Source organism: Euprymna scolopes, chromosome 19 (genome assembly GCF_053919585.1).
Source record: "Euprymna scolopes isolate OS-2025 chromosome 19, ASM5391958v1, whole genome shotgun sequence".
NCBI classification, from domain to species: Eukaryota; Metazoa; Mollusca; class Cephalopoda; order Sepiida; family Sepiolidae; genus Euprymna; species Euprymna scolopes.
Window position 1 is genome coordinate 38,072,299 of NC_136500.1, and position 9,610 is coordinate 38,081,908.

The window sequence follows — 9,610 nt, forward strand, 5'->3', positions numbered from 1 at the left end:
TATAACTGATGACGAAAGACAACCGCCTGCGGAACAAGAAAAGCTAATGGACCAGCTATATGACACGTTCGACTTGGTGGTAACACCACAAGCAGCCGGGCAACGCTGATCCTCCAGGAAAAGGAAAATGACCGACCCGATAGAGATCAACCCCAGGAAAAGAGCTATACGATCATCCCATGGGGAATGAAAAGCTCAGAAGTGGGTGTTGTGGGGTATAAATCACCCCTATTTGAGTACTAAGCGGAATCAACCAATCCTATGATTACCACTGGTTTCAGAGACTAAATGGAGACATTCATACCATGTTTAACCGCATGCTACGAACATGTTCCTCTCATACCACTTTAGCGGCTCCTGTATTCTTTATGATAAATACATATTATATTTTATGCACTTTACACTACTTGTGGTTTCTTTCATTTGTGACTCGTAGCACTGGTCTACAACAGTAACCTTACGCTTTCTCTTCTTAACATTCTATTGTTTGGTCCTCTTAACCGAGTAGAGCCTTTTTGATCCAGATAGGTTTGCTGTACTATTGCAAATCTTTGTCAGCTTCAATATATATATATATATATATATATATATATATATATATATATATATATATATATATATATATATATATATATATATATATCGGCGTGTGATTTACTTTAGGCTTAATCCAGAACTGGGACTAGGGTATTCATGCGTGTTGAGTACACATTGTCACAACAATCCGGTCGAAGTAACCTTCGACCTTCTTTAGGTGTATCTTGTCAAACTCAGCAACCTTTCTGTTTAATTCGATACTTTCAAATGGGATACTTTATTAAATCCATAGGGGCGTGCGTAAGGATCTGTGACGTGACAGATAAATTACGAAGTAAAATTCAGTTCTGAGTGATATTCTTCTGGGGGTTGAAGATTCAATCCTCAGTGCGGGCGACATTCAAAATACAATTGCGAGTTACTTAGGATGTCTACTCAGCCATGGTTGAAGGAACGAAAGCTTGCTACAGCAATAGATTATATAAAGAGTTCCTTCGCAGATTTCTGAGTTCGATATAAAGATCCCTGAGTTCAACAAGGTACACATCAAGAAGGTCGGAGGTTACATGCGTCGAAACGTTGTAAAAATAACAGACTAGATAAGAAATGTAGTCTGAATAATTTGAATGATACAAAAATAAAGATTAAGGATTGCCATTGATTACACCTTTTTTTTTTTATTTGATTTGATTTAGACGAAGGTTTATTTGTTTTCCTTTGACGTGCAAAGTAAAAAAAAATGTTGGATAGTTTTGTATTTTGATCTTAGCTACAAACTAAACATTGTGTTGCATTTTACAAAAGGTTATTTGATTGAAAAAAGACAAACCTGGATACATTTTTATTCGGACTTTTTGTTGGTTTTGCATAAGATTGGTTTGTTCTTTATTTTACTTGAAAGAAAAAAAAACGAAAAGAAAAGAAGATATTTGAAACCCACCAAACTGGATACCTTTTATTGAACTTTCCTACAATCTTTTCATTATTTGACCTGAAACAAAAATCTGTTGTGACTTGTTGGCTGAACAGAAGTAAAGCACAGAATGCACTGAAATCATATAGGAAGGTGTTTTGTTTAAAGTTTTAAATTATAAATCATCCAAATATATTTTTATTATACAAATATCTAGTTCATTTCAAAGATTAATTCTTAGCAGTCATAGTATCTCTCCCATTTTCTCTTTCTCTTTGCACACGCACGCGCGCACAGACACACACACACAGACACACACACACACACAAACACACACACACGCACACACATATATATGTAAACTTTTCTTTCTTCTGTATATTGGTATGTCTTCAATGTTTGATCTACAACAAGTGGCCAAGACCAAAGTGTAGTATCTGTTCTTCAGATGCTGCACTTCCATTTCTTGTTCTCTTTAAGTGAAGGAACAGTCCTTCACGACTGAGACAATTTTCTTGTACCTTTTATCCACGTTAAAAAAGCGACCCTGGTGTCTAACTGTCCCGTGGGGAGGCATTGTAAATAGATACAAGTGATTATGTTTTACTGTTTTTAATGGCTTTCGGATTACCTTTCCTTTTGAAACCAAGAAAAACAACGTACATTTTATTCTTTGCTGTTCTAATGTAAAGTTTATAATGATTTGTTTGTTTGTGCCATTCAATGAAACACGTAAAAGACACAGTAATATAAACAACATGGATGTGAATTAAGTGTATATTCTCGTGATTTTGAAATGTTTTGTAAAATTATATATATATATATATATATATATATATATATATATATATATATATATATATATATATATATTAGTGGCCTGGTAAGGTCACAGGGGGGAGACAACCGAAGCAGCAAAACTGAAACTGGCTTGCAGGACATTATATATACAAATGTAGGCAAATTTTGGTAATATTTTATTAGTTTTAAAATGTAAGTTCTTTTTTAAATTGTCAAAAAATTTTAACGATAGAATAGTATTATAATTTTAAAAAAGTTTGCACATTTTTACGTAGTTATGTCCTATAGATCCAAAGATAGGGGCTTTTCAATATTCAATTTGGCTACCAGTATGTACCTGTATATACATACATATATATATATATATATATATATGCATATATATATATGTATATATATGTATATATATATGTATATATATGCATATATATGTATATGTATATATATATGTATATATACGTATATGAATATATATATATGTATATATATGTATATATATGTATTTATGCATATATATATATATATATATATATATAATATATATATGTATAACCGTTTTTGGAAAATTTATACGTTCCAAATGTCAGCGACTATTGATCCGAATTTTACAAATGAAGGTTCGTTGATAAGGGATGGCCTGAATTGTGTAGTGAGATCTGTGACATTTGCCCTTAAGGTCGCACGTTAAGGGGATCATCCATTGTGTGCACTGTTTACAGCCATAAAATGTTTCAATCATAGTCATTTGTTTTCCTAGTTTTGAATAGAAATTATAAAAATATCTAATATTTTCCCCAAAATCTCTAGCATTGATAGAGGGGAGATTTGCCATAGTTGGATTATTTTTCCAAGCATACCTGTTGCTACGTCTCATCTGAACCTTGAATATTTCTCAATGAGAGAATTCAAGCCAACATCCTCTAAAGCTAGATCATTTGTATGTTTTGTAGGCGAATATAAGACGTCTTCCAGGATTGCTTTTGAATGTTCAGATAAATTTGATGGCAGATCATTGTGTTCCATTGTTGCAAGGAAGGCGTTAAATAGTAACCACTCTAGAGTTTCTAGAACAATTTTGTGACATGTCATTGATCTGTCATATTGCTTCCCAGAAAGAACAATATTCAAGGATCCAGAGGTAATGAGGCCTGCCTCTATGAAAATGTCGCTAAACACGGTTCCACTCATTTTCTTACCAATCATCTTGAAGTAACCACACAAGACAGTAAAGGGGTCCATAATACCCAATTGTTGTAGTTTTTGCTGGTTGTTGAAATATATCCAGCCCATCCAGAGACTTCTTGACCAGTAGCGGCACTATGCTTACGGAGATTTTGTTTGTTTGCTTGTGCCATAGATGCATCTCCATCTGAGCATGTCTATCTTTGTATGTCATATGCTGGGCTCTACCTGTGAGACATAGCACTCTGGTAGTGGCTGTGACTAAGGGAGTTTGAATGACTATTTCTTATTTCTCTCACTTGACTTTGGTTGTGGAAGTTTATAGGGATCCACGTCAGTTTCATTGTCATTCTGTTTTTCTGTGAATGGAATAATCTGCAAAATGATGCCATGATATGTATGTATTGAACCACTTGCAGTGTTCTGATCAAAATTGTCAAAGTCAGAATGAAATGTCGGGGGTTGGTTTGGATTTCACACAATTTGTGGAGGCACAAGTTCAGATCAGTTTTGCACTGCATTTGCAAGGGATGTTTCCAATTCAAGGGGAAAACTATAGCTTTCACAGCGACCAAATTTATTGATCAATATGGTTAGCTCTGCACTCCTGAACATGTGACGAAGTGACATGCACAACAAGATGTGCTTCGGCAACTTCCATTATCCATTCGTTGCTGCCCGACATAGGTCTTGCCCAATAAATTGGACAAGTCTGGACACCCTAGCAGGACTACTTGCACTGTCCTTTCCAGTCAGAAGCACAGAAAGAAACTTCTGGACATCAGGGTGGATTACAATCTCAAGACCCTCTTCAGCATTTTCAAAAGTTTGGAATATAGAAGCTCGCATTTGTACAGCTATTTCCTTTGTATTGACTGTTGTACCTAGTTGATGTGCCATTTTTACAGCGTCCCCTGTCTCGATGCCCTTGCTGTATATAATATTAGAGCCAAATTGAACTTGTACATTATTGAGAGCTGTGAAGGCTAAGCAGTCTTCATAGTGTTTGGTTAGCTTGGATTTAAGGTTTTCTCCTCAATAAAACTGATTTGCAAAATCTGTATGGTATAGGCTGTCAACATAAATTTCCCTAAGGTATTCAAGTTTTACGACAGCATTCTCTTGTAGTACCTTCGTACTGACAACACAACAGACCCGTGAAAATGCATCAGCATGTGTCGTCTCCATTTGGACTTGACGATCCTTAGCTAAGTCGTCACTGCTGCGTAAAGACTCTGGGTTTTGGATGTAGACTGACCTATAGGTCCTGTGATATTGAGCCTCACAGAAGAAGATCAAAGTCTTTTTTGCTTCAGCATCAGCCAAAGCGTTTTCATCACCACCACCACCACCACCACCACCACCACCACCACCACCACCACCACCACCACCACCACCACCACACTCAAACTTACTAACAGCTTTAGTTATCCATACACCTTGATTCTTCACCTTTATTCGACCTGTTTTGTGGCAAAAAAATGCAGTCTGGCTTAAAGATGGTCATTTCAAACTCATCAGCTGGACGACGAGAACTGCATGGCTCTGCAGAGATTTCCTCTGTGTATAATCGATTAAGATTCATGATGAATCGTTGATAGCAATCACGATGTTAGCCATGTTTACTCAACAGAACATCAGGAACTTGAGAGCAAACATCATACATTCGATGAGCAGAATGTTAGGGTTGTGAAAGTCTCTTACGACAATTATCTTGAGTCTCAGACAGTTTGTCTGCTGTTAGACCTGCAAAGCATTCTGATTTAAAGTCTTTGAAGTGAATCACACAAATTCCTGTCTCTGGTTTAGCATGAACGGTTTTGCCCTCTTCATCTTTTCGGCGATGCTTGCTTGATTTCTCTTCATGATGATGGCATGGAGGTTGTTAACATCTGAATGTAGTCAAATATCTGAAACAAAACAGAACAAAAATGAGAAATGAGTACATGATTATATAAATGACAAAGTAAGAGAGTGTGTGTGTGGGGGGGTGAGAGAGTGAGTGAGAGAGAGAAATTAGGGGGAGACATATGAATTTAGTCATGTCATTCTTTTCCACATATAGGGCACTGTCCATTTCTTCATCAACAACCGGATTATATATGGTGTAGATATAACAACCAACATGGAGTCAGCATTTCATTTCTCACCATATTTACATCATAGCAAAGGATGTCATATAAAAGCGAATCACTTATTTTTATAACACAAATAGCAATAAAATATGCTCAGTAAGAGAACATATAGGAAGAATGTCTGAAATTGAAGAAAAGTTACGGAATATTGAATAAATTGTTAGTTGCGTGCAAGCGACTCTATAAGTAACTCTGTTGGTCGGTCGATCGGTCGGTTTGTTAGTCGGTCTGTCCGTAACACTTTTGTGCTTAGCCTTTTTGGTTAAGATCAAAGGTGTGTTGTTAATAAATGCTGTCCTTAGCTTTTTAAGCTTTTCTTGGCTTTTTGGCCAAGCTACAGAGTGAATGAGGTATTGTGGTAAATGTTGCCAGTCAAGAGTAAAGTCGCCAAAGACTCCATTTTCACTTTAGTAACAAAGACCCTGCAACACCCCCCCTCCCAGATCTTATAGGGCCTTGTGCTTAAATTTGTTTTGTAAATTGGAATTTTACTTTTAATTTATTTTAATTTTACATTGAATTATTTTGATTGTAATTTTCATTTTCACGAAATAAATTATATATGAAGACCAAAGTGTAGTATCTGTTTCGGCAGATACTGCAAGCAAAGACCATATGTGGGTGAAACCCCACATATAAGACCTTGGTCAATGTAGGGACAACCCTTCATACCAATTGTCACTATCCAGCTTCCCTACTCCCCGGGGAGTTGCTCCCCATTTCCCCTTCATTCCTCATATTAAAAATCGGCCTTGTGCCTAATTTGCCCGGTGGGGGAGACAATAAATACCAACCCCACATATAAGATCTTGGTCAATGTAGAGTCAACCCTTCATACCAATTGTCACTATCCAGCTCCCCTACTCTTCGGGAGGTGGTCCCCATTTCCCCTTCACTCCTCACATTAAAAATCGGCCTTGTGCCTAATTTGCTCGGTGGGGGAGACAATAAATACCAACCCCACATATAAGACCTTGGTCAATGTAGGAACAACCCTTCATACCAATTGTCACTATCCAGCTTCCCAACTCCCCGGGGAGTTGCTCCCCATTTCCCCTTCATTCCTCATATTAAAAATCGGCCTTGTGCCTAATTTGCTCGGTGGGGGAGACAATAAATACCAACCCCACATATAAGACCTTGGTCAATGTAGGGACAACCCTTCATACCAATTGTCACTATCCAGCTCCCCTACTCCCCGGGGAGTTGCTCCCCATTTCCCCTTCATTCCTCATATTAAAAATCGGCCTTGTGCCTAATTTGCTCGGTGGGGGAGACAATAAATACCAACCCCACATATAAGACCTTGGTCAATGTAGAGTCAACCCTTCATACCAATTTTCACTATCCAGCTCCCCTACTCTCCGGGAGGTAGTCCCCATTTCCCCTTCACTCCTCACATTAAAAATCGGCCTTGTGCCTAATTTGCTCGGTGGGGGAGACAATAAATACCAACCCCACATATAAGATCTTGGTCAATGTAGAGTCAACCCTTCATACCAATTGTCACTATCCAGCTCCCCTACTCTTCGGGAGGTGGTCCCCATTTCCCCTTCACTCCTCACATTAAAAATCGGCCTTGTGCCTAATTTGCTCGGTGGGGGAGACAATAAATACCAACCCCACATATAAGACCTTGGTCAATGTAGGGACAACCCTTCATACCAATTGTCACTATCCAGCTTCCCAACTCCCCGGGGAGTTGCTCCCCATTTCCCCTTCATTCCTCATATTAAAAATCGGCCTTGTGCCTAATTTGCTCGGTGGGGGAGACAATAAATACCAACCCCACATATAAGACCTTGGTCAATGTAGGGACAACCCTTCATACCAATTGTCACTATCCAGCTCCCCTACTCCCCGGGGAGTTGCTCCCCATTTCCCCTTCATTCCTCATATTAAAAATCGGCCTTGTGCCTAATTTGCTCGGTGGGGGAGACAATAAATACCAACCCCACATATAAGACCTTGGTCAATGTAGAGTCAACCCTTCATACCAATTTTCACTATCCAGCTCCCCTACTCTCCGGGAGGTATTCCCCATTTCCCCTTCACTCCTCACATTAAAAATCGGCCTTGTGCCTAATTTGCTCGGTGGGGGAGACAATAAATACCAACCCCACATATAAGATCTTGGTCAATGTAGAGTCAACCCTTCATACCAATTGTCACTATCCAGCTCCCCTACTCTTCGGGAGGTGGTCCCCATTTCCCCTTCACTCCTCACATTAAAAATCGGCCTTGTGCCTAATTTGCTCGGTGGGGGAGACAATAAATACCAACCCCACATATAAGACCTTGGTCAATGTAGAGTCAACCCTTCATACCAATTTTCACTATCCAGCTCCCCTACTCTCCGGGAGGTAGTCCCCATTTCCCCTTCACTCCTCACATTAAAAATCGGCCTTGTGCCTAATTTGCTCGGTGGGGGAGACAATAAATACCAACCCCACATATAAGATCTTGGTCAATGTAGAGTCAACCCTTCATACCAATTGTCACTATCCAGCTCCCCTACTCTTCGGGAGGTGGTCCCCATTTCCCCTTCACTCCTCACATTAAAAATCGGCCTTGTGCCTAATTTGCTCGGTGGGGGAGACAATAAATACCAACCCCACATATAAGACCTTGGTCAATGTAGGGACAACCCTTCATACCAATTGTCACTATCCAGCTTCCCAACTCCCCGGGGAGTTGCTCCCCATTTCCCCTTCATTCCTCATATTAAAAATCGGCCTTGTGCCTAATTTGCTCGGTGGGGGAGACAATAAATACCAACCCCACATATAAGACCTTGGTCAATGTAGGGACAACCCTTCATACCAATTGTCACTATCCAGCTCCCCTACTCCCCGGGGAGTTGCTCCCCATTTCCCCTTCATTCCTCATATTAAAAATCGGCCTTGTGCCTAATTTGCTCGGTGGGGGAGACAATAAATACCAACCCCACATATAAGACCTTGGTCAATGTAGAGTCAACCCTTCATACCAATTGTCACTATCCAGCTCCCCTACTCTCCGGGAGGTGGTCCCCATTTCCCCTTCACTCCTCACATTAAAAATCGGCCCTGTGCCTAATTTGCTCGGTGGGGGAGACAATAAATACCAACCCCACATATAAGACCTTGGTCAATGTAGGGACAACCCTTCATACCAATTGTCACAATCCAGCTCCCCTACTCTCCGGGAGGATGTCCCCATTTCCCCTTCACTCCTCATATTAAAAATCGGCCTTGTGCCTAATTTGCTTGGTGGGGGAGACAATACATACCAACCCCACATATAAGACCTTGGTCAATGTAGAGTCAACCCTTCATACCAATTGTCACTATCCAGCTCCCCTACTCTCCGGGAGGATGTCCCCATTTCCCCTTCACTCCTCACATTAAAAATCGGCCTTGTGCCTAATTTGCTCGGTGGGGGAGACAATAAATACCAACCCCACATATAAGACCTTGGTCAATGTAGAGTCAACCCTTCATACCAATTGTCACTATCCAGCTCCCCTACTCTCCGGGAGGTGGTCCCCATTTCCCCTTCACTCATCACATTAAAAATCGGCCTTGTGCCTAATTTGCTCGGTGGGGGAGACAATAAATACCAACCCCACATATAAGACCTTGGTCAATCTAAAGTCAACCCTTCATACCAATTGTCACCATCCAGCTCCCCTACTCTCCGGGCCTAATTTGCTCGTAGGGGGAGCAAATAAATATCCTTTTCTTGGCCAAAAGGCCAAGATCAAAGTGTAGTATCTGTTCTTACTACATGCTGTACTTATTGTCACTTTTCTGTATTAATTTAATGTAAAATGATCACCCACTTTACAACCAGCCAGTCTCAAAGCCATTCAAGTCATTCTTCAGATCATTCAAGTTGTTTTTGAAGGATTCCAGTTATTTTAGAAGCTTTCAAGTCATTCTTAAGTTCATTCAATTCATCCTTAAGTTCATTAAAGTCATTCTAAGTCATTTACTTTTTATTTATTTAAGTCATTTTAGCCCATTTTTCGGTCATTTTAGTTTATCTTTAAGAATTTCAT

General features: G+C 39.5%; 1 pseudogene; it reads left to right on the forward strand.

The window, feature by feature from the left end:
• The first annotated feature begins 9,282 nt into the window (after positions 1-9,282).
• On the forward strand, positions 9,283-9,392 carry LOC145240575 (U2 spliceosomal RNA; annotated as a pseudogene).
• Positions 9,393-9,610: the final 218 nt, after the last annotated feature.